The following is an 18,618-nucleotide window of genomic DNA, read 5'->3' on the forward strand; positions in this document are numbered from 1 at the left end:
GGCTTTTCGGCACAAATTCAGCATCTGTGTGTGTGGTTGCCTGTTTGGGCCGTGTATCCATTGTCGAAGTGGACGTTTAGGGTCACGTAAATAGGTAGCTGTATGGATGTGTGTGTTCATTACCCCCGAAACTGTGCGGTGCCCTGAAGTTAAATTCCATTACTTCCAATACAGGATTCTAGAAAGCCTGGGAGCAGGGAGGAAAGAAAGCTGAAAACTTGCTTTCTCAGAGCCACCTCCCCCTATCATTGTAAGAGTGTGATGTAATGCTTCTCTCTCGTCTGGTGGGCTGAAAGGGTCGTAGTTTGTGATGTGGCGGGGAAATTGCCCCCACCCCCGAGTAAATCACCCCACCCCCTCAGCACATCCCTGGCTCTGAGAGGCCTTGTTTTCTTTTCTTTTTTCTTTTTTTTCCTAATTTGTATCCTGATTTATGCGTGGCATACTGGCATGAGAAAGAGACTGTTCTTCTAAATCTGTTACAAAGTATAGTTTAGAAAGGTATTTAAAATATGCAAATGCCTGGAATTGTCATATCCCCATCAATAAATATGTAGACTTGGATTAAAGCTAATTAAGCATAAATGGAATAATTTTGATCAGAAGGGAGCAGTGTTGTTGTTTCCTTTTTAATTAATCTAATTATAAGATGCTTGCTGGGCCTGCAAGTGTTAAAAAAAAAATGGAAGAAATGCTGGCCCGTTTTGAAAATTTGACAGTCTGGAAGAGGGTGTATAGTGCTTTTCAAAAGCTTTATTCAGTGTTCAAATGGATTGGCCCCTTGTGCTGAAAATGGCCTGTTTCTTTGGGCCAATTGTGTGTAGATGAAGGGACTTTCACGCTAATTTAACAAAAAGACTCTGCATTTGAATACATAAAGATAATTAAAGTTCTCTGTCTCTAAAGAGCAAGTATTTTTATTATTTTTCTAAAATTAATGTTGTTATATTAGTAGTGGGAATCCGTAGAGCTATGACAGTTTAAAACCACTGTACGGTTTTTGGTAATATAAGTTCAGCTTTTGTGTAAAAGAGATTGGAAACATTACATTAAAGAGGTAGTCTGCAACAAATTTGTCTCTTTAAAAATTTTCTTACAGCTTGAATTTAAAGGAAAAGACCTAGAAATTACCATAGTGATAGGGAGTGTTGCTGTGTGGTGGGCCGAAGGAAAATTAGAGCTCTCATCATTGTTGGGTTTTTTTCTGAAAATGAAAGCACTTACTTGGGGCTTCACTCCTTAGATGATCGATTTCACACCCATTTCCTAAGTTGGCCGTACAGAAGAGAAAAACCTAAGCTTTCCATGTTTTGTCATTAGCTTGTTTCCGTGGCCCGTGTAAACATGTGAATAGCAGGTTAATTCAGTTTGTGGAGCCGAGGAACCAAAAAAAGCAGGGTACCTACTCTCTCAGGCAAGGAGGATGATAGAATGAACACGGACATAATGCCATCTGAGTGTCTGAAATGTTTTTAGAAATACTTCTCTCTCCTAGACAGGTTGGAAAGTGGGATAAATAAGACCTCGTTTCACGTATGTTAAGCGTTAGGGCTCTGGTGAGTTTCAGAAGCCCAGCTGCCATTTTGGATCTAAGTTCCTGCAGGGCCCAAAGTATGGTAATTCAGAAGCACATAAAAATGGGTACCAAGTGTGCCGATGGATAGTATTTAATTTGTGCCTTTTGTTGAAGTTTTTGTTTTCTGTCGATAGCGTGAAATGGGGCTTTAAAAACTTTAGAGATGTGGCTGATGTTATGAAGAGCAGAAACCAGGGATATCAGAACTTGCATGTTACGGTTTTTAAAAATGAGATGGCATGTGCAGAGGAAGTTTCTTATCGGAGAAAATGAATATGATTCTTACTTAAGATGCCCCCTCCCCCAATCCATTTTTCCTTACACTGGGTCTACTTGTGATCCTATAGTAATGTCATTATTCACAGCTGCTCTGCCTCAGAAAGAAATGTCACAAAATCATTATTAAGATTTTACCGAAACATCACAAAAATGGATAGTGCTTATCTATCAGAAGTGGTGTCTTATTTTTCAACTGTTTCTCAGTCCTACCATCTGGGTGCCAGAAAGGAAGCACCAGCATCTTTGGTATTTAGTGCAAGTTCAACTCTTGTACAGCTTTGAATGGCCGCTTGTCCTTCTCCATCACCACTAGGACCATCCTTTAAAAATAAACTTCTAAACATTGAAGCAAGTCTCCCAAGGCTTTTCCAGTTCTTCACCTCTACAAGAGACACTGCAAGAGTGATGTGTAGTCAGGAGGCCTTCAGCTTCCACAGAGCAGGCCCAGCAGATAACAGTAGTAGGAGGTGGGCCTCACCCTACCCATCTGCCCCATGACTGAACCGTTTTGGAGAAATTTAAATAAAAAAAAATTTTTTTTTAACGTTTACTTATTTTTGACAGAGAGAGAGAGAGAGAGAGAGGGAGAGACAGAGCATGAGCGGGGGAGGGTCAGAGAGAGACGAGACACAATCTGAAACAGGCTCCAGGCTCTGAGCTGTCAACACAGAACCCGACGCAGAGCTCGACACAGACCGCGAGATCATGACCTGAGCTGAAGTCGGACGCTCAACCGACTGAGCCACCCAGGCGCCCCTAAATTTTTTTTCAATGTTTATTTACTTTTGAGAGACAGAGTGCGAGTGGGGGAGGAGCAGAGAGGGAGGGAGACAGAATTTGAAGCAGGCTCCAGGTTCTCAGCTGTCAGAGCAGAGCCCGACGCGGGGCTCGAACTCACGGACCACGAGATCGTGACCTGAGCTGAAGTCAGACTAAGTCACCCAGGTGCCCCTGGAGAAATTTTAATTTTTGTAACTTAGTGTACCCATTGTTCTTCTGCAGTTTATTTTTATTTTGTTTTAATGTTTATTTTTTTTTTTTTGAGAGAGAGAGAGAGAGAACCTGTGTGCAAGCGTGTGGGGGAGGGGCAGAGAGAGAAGGAGACAGGATCCAGAGGGGGCTCTGCGTGCCAGCCCGATGTGGGGGTTGAACTCAGGAACTGTGAGATCATGACCTGAGCCTAAGTCGATGTGCTTAATCAACTGAGCCACCCAGGCGCCCCTCGTGTGCAGTTTAAACTGGACAAAGCCCTGAGGCAATACAGATGAATGTGCTTTGTTCCTACCCTCAAGAAGTACCAATCTAACAAGGAAGATTCTCCGATAAAGAGGCCATCACAACTTGGTGCTAGGTGTGCAGTAGTTATAACAAGTACCTGCTATGGAAGTGTCCTGAGTACCTGCGTTAGGAGAGCCCTTCTTGAAAGAAGCCCCTTATTTTTAGTCATCATTTGGATATTAGATTTTCGCTAAGTGTAACATGTGATTTAAAGACGGGGTTTCTGACCGTCTTTGGTTGGGGAGGGGGCAGCACACGCTAATCGTTTCCTAGTACAGTATTGCTCATCAGTTTATACAAATTACCTTCTCTTACCCGCTTGTGGTTAAGACTGGTAGTGGAGTGGGCTGGGGTGAATTGAAGCCACTTGGCCTGAAAAGGGATTTAACCCATGTCAGTGACATTTGAACATTTTCTTTTCTTCCTTCGTATGTTCATTCAGCAATCATTTATTATGCCCCGGTGTGTGTTGGGTGCTGTTGTAGGTGCTGGGGGACCTAAGAATTTGGTCGGCCATCTCCCTGAACAGCCACTTGGTTCGTGTGGAAATACTCAGCATCTGGTGACTGTCTAACCGATTGCTTTGGGTTAGGACTAGGACAGCACTGTAGTTCATGTCACCTCGTAGTCTCTTTGCTGAGAATCAGGAAACGAATGGTAATTTTTGCTTCTCGTTAGTTCCAGAGACTTCCATTGAAGGTTTGTCAAGATAGTCACTTTATACATGTTCGTTAGTCATGCAAAAGTGTCTCCTCAAAATTATTTTTTAAATGATCCCTGAGAACCTTGCAAGTTAAGTTGCCTCCCTGGTTACTCTATCACATCCCTCAGTTGAACCATTTTAATATCCCTTAATTGTGTCACTCAGTGAAATTACATTATTTGTGTATGATGGTGCATCACTCCCCACAAAGCCTTCCGCTTTCATGAGAGCAGATTTTGTTTTGCTTGTTGCTCAGACCCCGGCATCTAGAACTGGGCTAAGCAGGACTGAGTGTTCGATAAAATGTATTTGAGCTACACTTGAGTCTAAGGTCACTAGGACCAGCTACGTGACCATAAGCCCCTGTTTCTTCGTGAGTAAAATGAGGATAAGATGCTGTTGTGAACCATAAAGGAAATGTTGTATGTAAGAGCTGGCACCTGGTCTCATTGCTTAGTAAGTATTTCCTTCCCCTGAGCTCTACCCCCCCTTTGCTAAATAAACCAGAAAGACTTTTACGGCCCCACAGATGCCTCCATTCTCTCTCATGGCTTGCAGGATCATGAAATGTGTGCACTGATTGCACTGAGCTTCAGCCTGGTTAAGGACAGGAGTAGCGCTGAGCCTTTTCTTTTTATTAAAGTCCCTACCTACATTCCTAGGGTCTGATGTCGTCTCTTCATGCTCTCCAGTTTCCTGCAGGCTCTGCCTCTGTGATGTATCCACATTTACTTGGCTGCTTTTCTTACATTCTGTGTTTTGCATCAAAAGGTTCTCAACAGTTTCAGATGAGTTGGTCCCAAATTTACAAGACAAGGGAGAAGATAAAATACCGGGGTTTTTCCTTCATTGTGATTATTCTGAGCCTACAGATAAAAATTCCATATATTTAACTAAGCTATTAATGGTTTTGATTCAAAAGACAGATAAAATAAAAACTTAGGCCAATTGCCCTTATACAATGCTGTCAATTAAATATAGATGTCATAGAAGTGGCTTTTTCATTGATTTTGGCATTTTTTCTTAAACCCAGAAAATTATTATCTGTTTGCTCACTCATTCAACAAATAATTATTGAGTATCTAGTATATGCTGGATAGAAGTAGTGTGAAGATTTTTTTCCAGGTACCATTGCTGAAGTTAGAAAGAATATAAATGCAAGGAGGCTGGCCAGTGTGCAGCATGTTGGGCGATTACAAGAGAGGGACACCCAACCCAAATAGAAGGACTGGATGTGCAAAGGCCCTGAGGCAAGAGAGGACACTGGTGTACTCGGAGAATACTTGGACATGGTTGGAGTGTGATATACGTAAGGAAAGAGATGATCTGGAAAATAAGAAGTGAAGCTGTAAAGGTAAACACTGGCCCGATGCAGAAGGTCTGTAAACCATCTTTGGAAGTCTTTATCTAAACAGCAATTAAAGGGTCTCCAGCAGGAATGTTACCTGTTCAGACTGGATTTTTGAAGGATGACTGTGGTTGCACTGTAGAAAATGGCTGGAGAGATGAGTTTAAGACTAGATAGTATTAAGGCATCCCAGGTAATGGTGGCCTGAACTCACAGCAGAGTTGGGAAGAAGGGGGTAAATCCAGAGATATTTAGGAAGAAGATTTCAGATGACCTGAACACATTTTCTGAGTATGAGAAGATGAGGGTTGGGGAAATTTAAGATGATGCCTCTGCCTCTGGCCTGGGCTACTAATGGGATGGTGGTATCATTTGCCGAGTGGGGGGTCCATTTAGATGGGAGACAGGTGTGGGGTTGAGATAATGAGTTCAGTTTTAGAGTTATTGAATTTTGAGACATCCAAATGAAAGTCTGAAACAATTAGATATCTGTCTGGAGACAAAGATTTGAGAATCATCAGTAGTCCGAGTCCTCCAACGTTTTCCTTTTTAAGTTGGTTTCTTTGGTAAGATGTCCAAAGATGGCAATGAGCAGTGCAAGATGCTGTTGGATCTGTTAAGGGGACACTATTTTGTAAAGAAGATAAGACCACATACTCCTATTACCATAATGGTTGCCATTAAAAATGCCAAAGGAATTTGAGGGAAGAGAAAGACTAATTTTAGTCGGGTTGATCATCAAACACTTTATGAGGACTGCGTAACTGACCTGAGCCTTAAAGGTTGGCCAGAACTGGGGGCGCCTGGGTGGCTCAGTCGGTTAAGCATCCGACTTCCGCTCAGGTCATGATCTCACCGTTCTTGAGTTCAAGCCCCGCGTCGGGCTCTGTGCTGACAGCTCAGAGCTTGGAGCCTGTTTCAGATTCTGTGTCTCCCTCTCTGTCTCTGCTCCTCCTCCCCAATCTTGCATTCTCTCTCTCTCTCTCTCCCAAAAATAAATAAACATAAAAAAAAAAAGGTTGTTCAGAATTGTATAGAGGGCAGAGCAGTCTAGCTGGAGGATTGACGGGAGCCCAGAGGTGTACAGGGGAGATGAGACGCCTGCTCATAGTTTGGATTGCTAGTAGTTGGATGGCAGATAGAGGGGACTTGTTGAAAATATGATAGAAACATGATCAAAGTGGTTTTTGAGAATGCTAAATGGCAGTGGGGCAGGGGGCAGAGGCCGGGAGCGGCGGGGCCAGCGGGGGCGGTGTGTGATCTAGAGTCAGGCAGGCCAGTTGTGGCGAAAAGGGACTGTTAACAAAGGGTCTTCGAGGGGCACCTGGGTGGCTCATTCAGTTAAGCACCAGACTCTTGGTTTCGGCTCAGGTAATGATCTACCGGTTCGTGGGTTCAAGCCCCACATCAGGCTCTGTGCTGACAGTGCAGAGCCTGTTTGGGATTCATTCTCTCCCTCTCTCTCTCTCTCTCTCTCAAAATAAACTATTAAAAAAAAAAGTGTCTGCCATAAGACTGTGGTGGTGAGGCTAGAAGAGGGACCAGGGACTCTGGGTTTTCAAGGTGAATGTTGGGAACCTTATACAGGAGTGAAGATGTAATCCAGGTCAGACATCCTGAGTTAAGTTGGTGGGACTTCCAGAGGCAGCTGTTTAGCAGGCAGCTGGCAGTGTGAAGCTGAAGCTTGAGAAAGAGGTCAGAGGTGGAGATCAAGAATTGGAAGTCATCCACACAGACATGACAGTTGAAGCTGAGAGACTGGATGAGCTCACCATGAAAGTACAGAGAATGGAAAAGGGAACTGAGAATAGGTCCTTGGGGACAGGAAGAGAAACAGGACCTGGGAAAGGATTGAACGGCAGGTGATTGTGTAGGACGGTTCATAATAGTCGTTGAAGAGAAGGGAAGGACTTCTCAATCTCAGATGTGGTCATCCAGAAGAACAGGATGTGGTTACTGCAGTGTTCCCAAACCTAGTGTTGGGAGGTGTTACAGTGGGAAAAGTTTGGGAATCATAGGTTACTCCAGCACCATCCAGTGGAAATGGAATGGGAGAGGCGCCTGGCTGGCTCAGTTGGTGGAGCATGCGTGTGGCTCGTGATCTCAGGGTTGTGAGTTCGAGCCCCATGTTGGGTATAGAGATTGCTTAAATAAATAAACTTAAAAAAAAAAAAAGAAGAAATGGAATGTGAGCCATGTGTTTACATTTTCCAGGAGTCACATTAAAAAAGTAAAAGAAATAAGTGAAATTACTTTTAATAATGTATACTTTAACCCAGTATGTGCAAAGTATTAGCAGTTTGATGTGAAATCAGTTTTTAAATACTTAAATATTTAAATAATTAAAATTAGATGTTTGACATTCTTTTTGAAATCTGGTGTGTATTTTATACTCACAACACATTTCAGTTTGAATATGAAATTTTCACTAGAAATACTTGATTTGTATTGAGATTTCACAAAATTTACAGTTGAAAAAGTATATCCACATACCCAAGTTTTTCCAAACATAACAAAAGTTTTCCAGTAATGGAAATGAGTACCAACTTTAAATTTTAAATTAATTGAACTAAAATACAGTTGAAATTTCTGTTGCTAAGTGGCACCAGCCTCTTTACAGGTGCATACTGGCCATGTGTGACTACCGTATTGGACAGCACAGGGTTGTTCAAAGTAAATGGGTTCCCTTACAGCTAATACGCATTTTGAAAATAGCCAGGGCATCACAAAGCATTTCACAGGACTGGTGTTCCTTAGAACACATGTTGGACTCCGCTAATGGAATTTTTAGAATTGGAAGGGTCAAATCCTAAACTTTGAATGTGAGGAGATGAACTTTTTACTTTTATGCAAGTGCACAGATTCCAAAAAATTTTTTTTTAAGTTTATTTATTTATTTTGAGAGGGAGAGTGGGGGAGGGAATTCCAAGCAGGCTCCATGCTATCAGCGCAGAGCCTGACGCGGGGGCTCGATTTCACAAAGTTTGAGATCGTGACCTGAGCCGAATTCAAGAGTCAGGTGCTTAACCAACTGAGCTACCCAGGCACCCCCAGATTCCAAAATTTAAAACAGGAATTAAAAAAATTGTTTTGGCTAAGGTCAGCAGGATGGTACCTTGGTAGAAGTTCTTTAACATACCAATTTGTGTCATATTTCAGAATTGCTAGGTGCAGAGGCTTACATTTACAAGCAGATACAGCGGGAGATACGGGAGCACTCCTGCCCCCTGTTTGACCTGGTTGAATTTGAAGTCTGTGACTTGGTGGTGTTTCCAGACAGGGAGGTACGAAATTAAGATTTGAGTGTTCTTAGAAACTTTCAGTCAGTGGTCCCAGCCATCTAGCGTAGGTGGAGGTGTTTGAGGGTGGAAAAGGAGTGCCAAAGGGCTAATTATTTTGTGTGTGTATCTCACTTCTGTTTGGTGTTGTGCAGGCTGTTTGGCCTTAGATTGTTTTGTATTTCTTGCCATCCTGAGCTAGTACAATATTTATTTACTAAATAAGAGTGGTTTGTACAAAGCGGGTTCAAAGATTTTTATTTAATCATGTCATTGATTTAGGTTGCTTTGTAGTTACTAATTAGACCTTTTAAGTAACAACCAGTAAAGATAGAAATTCTCATGAACTGTAGTTGGAACCAAAGCTTGTCCACACTGGAGAGTAAGCAGTGGTTTTCGGTTGCGCACCGTTTTATTTCAGCAGACATAGGGGAGCGAGCTTTTCTGTGAAGTGCCCTGTAAGGGTTTGAGACATCAGCTATTCCATGAGGTCCCATGTTTCGTTTTGTTTTTAATCAGTATGGAAATTAATCCCTTACTTTTCTGTTTTCCTTTAGAAGTGCATTTTGGTTATCCATGTCTGCCTTTGTAAAAGCCAGACTGAATAGTGGTGGGCTTAAAGTAATGCCCTTTAATGCTGTCGTGAGGACAGAGACGTAGCAGGAGACCCCGCTCCCTCCTTCCCAGGAGCCCAGAGCCCCATCTTTTACCTCTTGGTGCCATTGTTTCTTTTGCTCCTTTGCTTACAGAAAATAATTGCTATTCTTTTTATGCCAAGAAGTTCCTATTTATAAGCCGAAGTTAGATAGATAATTGGGTAGCTTGGAACAGTGGCTTTCAAACTTTTTGATTGGCTCTACAGTAAGAAATGCAATTTACTTGGAGGCCCTGTACATATGTGGATGTATGCACTGAAGCAGAAGTATTTACTTTCTGGCACTATGTGTAATGTGTTCTGATACATTCTTCTGAAGTCTGTTTTGTTAAAAACAAACAAACAACAAACCCCCAAACCAAAAAAGCTGATCCTGACTCACTAAATTGATTTAATGATCCACTGAGGGTTGTGTTGCTGAGGTTTGAAGACGTTTTAGGGAAGTTCCACCCCTGGAACACCATATTCCAGGATCTGATCCCCAGTTTTGTTGGTCCTGAGAATCAAATGTATCAGTCCAGTCGGTTATCATACCAACCACATTCATAAGCGATTTTTTAAATATTAATTTGTTATTTCAGTGTGTGGGAGATGGATATTTTTGATGACCAGGATGTTGTACTCCCTGTGCAGAGCATTCCATTCAGATCAAAAAGGAATTGACCATCCATATTGAAGAATGGTTTTCCTCTAGATTTTAGAGAAACTTAAGTAGAAAGCATCCTTTTACCAGATTATGTATTCTCTTGGAAAAACCCCACAGAAAACACTGCCGGATTCGACTTGGAGGAGGGGGTGCTTCCCTGCCCCCTCTGAGCCAGGTTTCATAAAGCTGTATGTCTGCTATCAACACATTCTGTTTTCACACACATTGTAATACATTTGATAAGTTCAGCATTTCCCCCTGTTTGTTGGGGCAACTAATAGGCTTGCCTGGAAAAAAAAAATTCCTTTCCTGATTCAAACTGAATTAAACTGGTCTTTGCTCACTACTGGACTTAGAGTCTTTAAGATGCTAATGTGCCTTGGGAATCTTAAGTGATGCATATATATAAAATCGTAAAGTACCAGGTTTGTTTTTTTCAGGCACAGTTTGGGGAAATGCATCGTTAGCTTTCTGTTTTGGTTATTGCTTTCTAGAACTACATCCTAGTCACACAAGCTAGATTTGGCCCAAGTCCCTTCAGACACTCTCACATGGTGGTTCCCAGACTTGGGTTCCAGGAAACTGTAACATTGTAAAAGCAGTATTGGGATCCAACATGAGTTACCAGTTTTAAATTTGCCAGGTAAAGGCATTTTTAAAAAACTCCTCACTTATTACCATAATTTCAAAGAAAGAAAACATTTTAACAAACAGAATGGAAGGTCTCAGAATAAGAGACATCTCATTAAGTTGAATATAGCTTTATGAAAACCATTACATAGGCAATATAGATCAGCACAGGTACTAAAGTTCAGCGTTTGGGAACCACATCCTAATTATAGACCATCTCTTAGCATGTATTACAATTAACTGTGTACTTCCTGGTTTTTATTAGCCTCACTCATAGGAATAAACCTTACTTCAAGTTCTGGAACTACCTTCCTTCGTTCTTATTTACTGGCTACAGTGGTGATGATTTCATTGACTCATACTTTTTAAAAAACATTACTTTGTTCCCTCTGCATATACTGTAAGCAAGTAACCATTCTACTTTAATGTAAGAAAAAAAGAAAAAACAAACCAATTCCATTAGGTGCTGAGCAGTTGTGGAATCTAGAGTAATCAAAACCTATAGCAAAGTGTATCTGATTTAATGAAATATATAGTTATGGTGATTATGTAAAAGTGGCAGGTGGATCACAGAACTAAATAATACTACTTATGGGGGCACCAGGGTGACTCAGTCAGTTGAGCGTTGGACTCTTGATTTCGGCTCATGTCACGGTCTCACAGTTCGTGGGATTGAGTCCCATGTTGGGCTTCATGCTGACAGCGCAGAGCCTGCTTAAGATTCATATTCCCTCTCCCTCTCCCTCTCTCCCTCCCTCCCTCTCTCTCTCTCTCTCTCTCTCTCACTCATTCTCTCTCAAACTAAATAAAGAAACTTAAAAAAAATACTAGTTATGTACGTTTTTGCTAGCCTGTATTGGCTCTTTATAAGTAATGAATAATAGCCATGGCAGATTTTATAAAATTATGTACATTTTTATGTCTGCCATTCCACCTGCACACTTTAAATGACCAAGACCTTAAATCTGGCAGCCCCACATCAAGTGTCCCCTCTGTCTTTCTTCTGCCAGAGAAAGTGCTTCTTAGATGCACTTTACTCTGTAATCAAGGAGGGCAAGGCCAGCAGCTCCCTGACCTGCCTGGCAGTGATAATGCTATCAGCTGGTTGTGGGCGTGGCAGCCCCAGCAAGGGCTTCGCCTCTTCAGCCTGGAGGCGGCCTGGGCCGGGATAAGGGTACCAGTGGAGGGTGTTTGGGAGCAGTAACATGTAGGGTAGACTTGAGTTTGAGCAGGATATTCTTCAGGTTCCCTGTACTTGGAAGAGTTTATTATCTTAAGTGTTTGTGTATCAGACGCTGTATAGTGCTGGGAATACACAGGTAAAAAAGACCTAACTTATCTTTGGGACTCAACCAGTGAGGCTGCCTGTAATAAAGATAAAAGCATGATGCCAAGGACCCCTAGAGGATGGGAAGAGAGGCCTAGGGCACTGGGGAAGTCTCCACCAAAGAGGGAACTTTTGAGCTGTGTCTTAAAGGGAATTAGGAACTGCTTGGTGATAGGGATAGTGGGTAAATCAGGGGTGCCATAAGTGTAGTGGTTAAGAACTTGGGTCCTACAGTCCAGATAGCTGTGTGGTTAGATCTGCCCAGTGTTGGGCAAGTATTATCTGTATGCCCACGCTTTCTCACTGGTAAAATGAGGAATAATAATAATAGCACCTACCTCAAGGAAAGGCCACGGGGATTAAATGAGAAGACATTTAATGTCTTAGCATATTGCTTGAGGTCAGTGTTAGCTTCTGTTTTCATTAGTTTTATTGTTAGCATTTCAGACAGAGGAAAGAACATACACAAAGGCAAGGAGTTAGGGGCACATGGGTGGCTCAATCAGTTAAGCATTCGACTTTGATCTCTGATCTCGGGCTCAGTTCATGGGCTCAGGTCATGATCTCAGGGTTTGAGCCCCACCTCAGGCTCTGTGATGACAGCTGGGAGCCTGCTTGGGTTTCTCTCTCTGCCCCTCCCCTGCTGTTTCTCTCTCTCTCTCTCTCTCTCTCTCTCTCTCTCTCTCTGTCTTTCTCTTTCTCTCAAAATAAATAAAGCTTAAAAAAAAAAAAGACAAGGAGTTAGGAACTGGGCGAGTGTGGGAGATGGTGATATATTAGCAGAACTAAGGGCAGGCTGTCTAGGCAAAAGTGGAAGTGTTTGTTGGCCTTTTACTATTCTAAGAAATTTGGATTTCATCTTATAGAAGGCAGTTAAAAAAGTCAACTTGCTTCACTTGATCTCCATGTCGAGGATCTGATGGAGGGGGAGAGATTGTGGCCAAAGTAAGAGGAGTGCTCACCACGGTACATGCAGTTAACCATCTGTCACCATATAGCTTTATTAGAATGCTATCGACTATATTCTTCATGCTGTGCATTACATTCCCATGACTGACTGACTTTATAACTGGAAATTAAGGCAGTGACAGTAAAGATGGGAAGACCAGATTTGGGGGACATTTCTGGAAGTGTAATCCATTGGATATGATGCAAAAACGAGTTGTGTGTAAGCCCCCGGCTGGGTGAACGAGTGATGCCAGGAGTTGGCATGGAAGTTTCAGTGGGTAGAGGAGGGGTTTTGGGTATGTACTAGGGTGAAGATGGGACCTGAGAGGCTGTGGTTTTGCTTTGGACATATTTTAGGTGTTTGCTGGGCAGGTGGAAATAAGGGTCTGGAGCTCAACAGAGAAGTTTCCCAGATGTCAATTTACATATAGAGATGGTCATTAGGTCATGAGAGTGACAGTGCTCCCTCAGCAAATGGCCAGAGGAGTGGGATGAAAACAGGAAAAAGGGTGGTGCAGAAGAAACCCAGACAGGAAAGAGTTTAGGGAAGTGAAGGATAGTCATCAGGGGGTCAGTTGAGATAAACCCTGAGTTTGAGTAGTTAGATTGGCCTGGAGTTGCTCAGTGCATCAGGTTCAGGGCTCCATTGAGCCCAGCAGCCCCAGCACATTGTCATTCTGTTTGCCCCTGATGTCACATTGGGAAGTCTCCCCATGGGTTTGGGGATCTTCTTCTGTCAATACAATGAGCAGCTGTGGGTCAGGCACTAGTTGTACTCACCTCTGTAACCCAGTACCTGACATACAGTGAGTCTGCAGAGGACTTTTTTTACTTTTAATTAAAATATAATTGACATACAAGGTTTTATTAGTTCTGGGCATACAAGGTAGTGATTTGACAATTCCATATGTTATGCCATGCTGTACATGACATCCCCATGACTTATGTACTTTACAACTGGAAGTTTGTACTTCTTAGTCCCCTTTCACTTATTTCCTATTTTACCATTCCCCTAACCCCCACCACTCTGGCAATCACCAGTTTGCTGTATTGATGATTCTGGTTGGTTTGTTTTCTTTTTTAGATTCCACATATGAGTAACATTCTGTAGATTTGGGTATTTGTCTTTCTCTGTCTTATTTCATTTAGCATAATACCCTCTAGGTCCATCCATGTCATAAATGATAAGATCTCCCTCTTTTTTTTTTTTTAAGTAATCTCTGTACCCAATATGAGGCTCAAACTTCTAACCCTGAGATCAAGAGTTGCACACTTTACCAACTGAGCCAGCCAAGTGCCCCAAGATTCATTCTTTTTTTTTTTTTTTTTTTTTTTTATAGCTGAGTAATACTCTACTTTGTATAAATACTATGTCTTCTTTATCCATTCATCTGTCCATGGACATTTAGGTTGCTTCCCTATCTTGGTTATTGTAAATAATGCAGTAAACATAGGGATGCATATGTATGTTTTCAAATTAGTGTTTTTTGTTTTCTTTGGGTTAAATACCCAGTAGTGAAATTACTGGATTGTAGAGTATTTCTATTTTTAATTTTTTGAGGAACCCCCATACCGTTTTCCACAGTGGTTGCACCAGTTTACATTCCCAGCAGTGTCCCCAGGGTTCCCTTTTCTCCACATCCTTGCCAACACTTGTTATTACTTGTTTTTTGATACTATCCTTTCTAATATAAGGTGATAACTTGTGGTTTTGATTTGCATCTCCCTGACAATGAGGGATGTTGAGCATTTTTTCATGTGTCTGTTGGCCATCTGAATATCTTCTTTGGAGAAATGTCTATTCAGATCCTTTGCCCATTTTTAGTCAGATTATTTGGTTTTTTTGCTTTTCCGAGAGCATTTGCTGAATGAATACATGAATCAAGGATGACTTGGGTTAACTCAACAAATACGTATTGAGTGCCTTATTTATGTGTTTGTTTTAAGAGCTATGCTAGTCTCTAGGGATAAAACAGTGAACGAAATAGATAAAAAGCCCTGTCCTTGTAGGGCTTACATTCTAAAGCATGAATCAGAAGGCTAAGGGAAAGGAGCAAGTAGAGAGATAACGACTGAAAGTATAGGATGAGCTCTGTATCCTCACCATCCATGGACTGACCTTGGTACTCAGTAGGCATTTGATACGGTTAGTTGACTTGAACACGGGAGGGAGGGTCCGGGAAGAGAGGGTCCGGGGTGTGGGAAGAGATTTGCTGTATATGTGACAGGTTAGCCTTGGAGAGGGAAGAGTAAATTTGGAAATAGAAAGATTTGAGGGAGTTCCCCTGAGAGACATTCACCTCTGAATGGGAGTCACTCCTCTCTATAAAATAGAAGATGAAGTCTGAGCAGAAAAGGGAGCCTAATGAGCAATAAAATACTTGGAACAGTCTTCCCAGCCCCACCTCCAAACAAAAGGAAGAAAATGACCGAAAGAAACATCTACCAGCTCTCAGGGCTTAGCTGAGAGAGAAGAGCCTTCTTCATTTGTGATTGCAGTGATCTTTGGCCTTGCCGGCATTTTCCAGCAAGTCAAGGTGAAGAACACAGTTGGTTAGGGTTCGTCTGAGGCTGAGTGAGGACTAGCCTAGATAGGTAGTGTGAGATAACCGGAGGTGAAGTCTTCAGGAGGAATGCTGGCAAATGTTTGAGAGTTCAGGCTGAGTTGGGAGTAAGATAAAACTAGTGTGTGGCAAATGACTTGCAAGAATAGGGAAAGAGAGGGTCTGGGTTGGAGGAGGTGAGAACTTCTGTGTTAGAAAGGAAAGAGGGGCTCTTGGCTGGCTCAGTCCGTGGAGCACACAGCTCTTGGTCTCGGAGTTGTAAGCTTGAGCCCTATGTTGGGTATAGAGATTATGTTAAAAAAATAACAATAACAGAAAGATAAAATTACTTGCTTTGTGTTTCCTGTAAGGAATACCAGGCACACTGTTCTTAAGTGCTTTACATATGTTAATTCGTGAGTCTTCATGAAGACTTTTCAAGCTAAGCGCAGACAGGTTGAGTGTCTTGTCCAAGGTTACACAGGTAGGAAGTGGCCCAGGCAGCCTGCTGGTGCACTCTGTCCTACTGCCTGAGCAGGAGCCCAAGGCTCCTGCAATAGCTTCCTGAAGTTGCTGTGCCACCCCTTCCTTCAAGGAGAAATAGGTGGCATGGAAGGGTGCTGTGGACTGTTGCCTCCCTTTTTAAAAATAAGTATGTGTCTTTTAGGCAACAGTATATTTTATGTAGAACTCTGTTTTTTTCCACCTGCCTTCCTCATGCCCCAACATCCTTCAATAGGAAACAAAGACTATTTCACAGTTAGAGAAGACTTTACAGTTCGTAGTTTGACCAACAGGACTGTGTTCTCTTCTTGGGGAGAGTCCCCTCCTGTTTCAGGTTACATAGGCTCCTCTGGGTAACCTGTTGGACTTGTGTTGGGTGAGGAATTTAGCCCCTGGCCCTGGGGTCTATGACCTGTCACTCAGAGTCTGGGTGCTATGCAAATCCAAGGGAGATGCTCTTCGACCTTTGCTTGGAGGCTATTAGGAAGCACAGAGGCTTTGCAAATGGAACACGTGGACCCCTTTATCCTTCTCTATGAAGGAGGGATTATTTGTGGAGGCAACAATGTGTTGGTGGTATCTTTTAATATCTGGCTTTGCTCTTGAGGCAGTTTGGAAGGAATGCCATTGTATCTTCCATTTCTTCAATGTAAACAAATTTTCAAGATTTTAAAAGAAATGACACACCAAAACCACATAATTTTACATGCCAAAAGCATTTGATATTTCAAATACTGAATATACAGAAAAATAGATCATGTGGCATTATTTGCTGGCAATGTTTAGATTTCCCCCTGATCCTAGTGTTTTATGTTGAGGACATGTGTTTGAAATGTCTTATGTATTGGGACCTTTGTGGTTCTGCTTGGTTCCCTGCTGGGGAAGAGTATTTTTTTTTCTTTCTCTTTGTCTTCTTGGGTTTTTTATTCTGTTTAAAATTTTTTAATTTTAATTTTTTATTTTTTAGAGAGAGAGCATGAGCTGGGGATAGAGGGAGAGGTGCGGGGCGAGGGGGGCGGGGAGAGAGACAGAGACAGAGAGCGAGAATCTTAAGTAGGCTCCATCCTCAGCACAGAGCCCCACACAGGGCTAGATCTCGCAACTGGGAGATCACGACCTGATTGGAAATCGAGAGTTGGATGCTTAACCAACTGAGCCACCCAGATATCCCATCTTTTTAGTTTTTTGGGTTTTCGTTTTGGTTTGGTTTTTTAAAGTTTATTTATTTTTGAGAGAGAGCACATAAGCAGGGGGAGGGCAGAGAGAGAGGGAGACACAATTTGAAGCAGGCTCCAGGCTCCACATTGTCAGCACAGAGCATGAAGCAGGGCTTGAACCCAAGAACCATGAGATCATGACCTGAGGCAGCCGAAGTCAGACACTTAACCAAATGAGCCCCCCAGGCGCCCCTCTTTTTGTTTTTGTTTTTTTTAAACACACTGCTAGGCTAGCCATAGTGCATCACATTATTGACACCTGTGGTGTTTAAAATTGCTTACCTCTAATGGATTTTTGATAACATCTTTTTTAAACATTTTTTAAAACATTTAATCATTTTTGAGAGAGAGAGAGAGAGAGAGAGAGAGAGAGAGAGACAGCGACAGCGTGAGTGGAGGAGGGGCAGAGCAAGAGGGAGACACAGAATCTGAAGCAGGCTCCAGGCTCTGAGCTGTCAGCATAGAGCCCAACATGGGGCTCGAACCCATGAACCGGGAGATCATGACCTGAGCCAAAGTTGGATGCTTAACCGACTGAGCCAGCCATGATCTTCTTTTATCAGATAGTAAATCCTGATATTTAGTCACTGGGACTTGACAGAGCTGGTTAGGCAAAAATCAGGTAACTCTCAGGCCAGGATTAATTGGGGTCTCTAGGATTAGTTGGCACCTTTATTTGGAAGTCAAAATAGAAAATACAGACTATATTTATTTCTCATTTCTTTCCCCCATGAATACTGATACTATTCTCCTGAGCAGGGGATAAATTGATTGCTCATTTTTAGGCCCTAGAACTCTTGCTGGTGATTTTTTCATGTTTCCCTTCTTTTGGTCAGGGGCAGTGATAGACACAGTTGAAGCTGGCAACTATGACCCATGTTCTTCTGTAGGTTCTCTCTGAGGTTGTGTGTGACAGAATTGGAAAAGGCTGCTCTGAATGCTAACCATGTTTTTCTGTGAAGCTACGAGTGGGGTGGGGATGGAGATCATGAACTCACATTCATGAAGTGCCTATTCTGTAGCCAGTACTTCCCATTGCCTTACTTAGTCCTCCTGACCACCAGATGTGGAGAGTTGTCTCCACCAGTTGGTAACTGGTCTGAGGCCACATAAACAAGGATGTTGGAGGAACTAGAGGCTGTAACTCCAGAATGTCTTCTCTTCCTAAGCCTTCAGAAATTCAGTGCAGACTAATTTGGTAATCGGGTGAATCCCTATTTTATAAAGTAGAATGTCTTAAATAAAATATGGACTCAAATGATGGGAACTGATAGCTTCATGGGGGTCCTCAGCCCTTCACCCGTAGCAAGTAACGGAGGACAGTGAGGCAAGTACTGATGACATGCAGAGCGGGAGCTTTTAGGGGCAGTCCTGGGTGGCCACTGAAAGACATTTTGGTTTTGGTTTTGTTTTCTCTCTTTTTCTTTATTTATTGTGTATGTATGTATTAATTTAACCCTACACGTAGTTTAACATAAGGAAAACCTCCAACTTCATCTCCTCCCGGGCACTGTGAGGCCCCACCACCAACACCCACCCAGCTGGCTTGGTACACACCACTGCCCAGGTGGAGGGGGGCAGCCATTTCTGTGCCAGCCTTCACCCAAGGAGATGAAGGCAAGGCAAGGCCAGGGGGTGGGGGTGGGGAGTCGGCTCGCATTTCTGAGCCCTGGCAACCCCACCATC

At 42.5% G+C, this 18,618-nt stretch overlaps 1 protein-coding gene across 11 annotated transcripts in view; it reads left to right on the plus strand.

Annotated features, from left to right (window-relative positions):
* The window catches only part of TNRC6B (trinucleotide repeat containing adaptor 6B), a 251,022-nt gene that overhangs the window by 114,410 nt on the left and 117,994 nt on the right, over positions 1–18,618 (plus strand). The window lies entirely within an intron of this gene.

Source organism: Acinonyx jubatus, chromosome B4, assembly GCF_027475565.1.
Source record: "Acinonyx jubatus isolate Ajub_Pintada_27869175 chromosome B4, VMU_Ajub_asm_v1.0, whole genome shotgun sequence".
Classification (NCBI taxonomy): Eukaryota; Metazoa; Chordata; class Mammalia; order Carnivora; family Felidae; genus Acinonyx; species Acinonyx jubatus.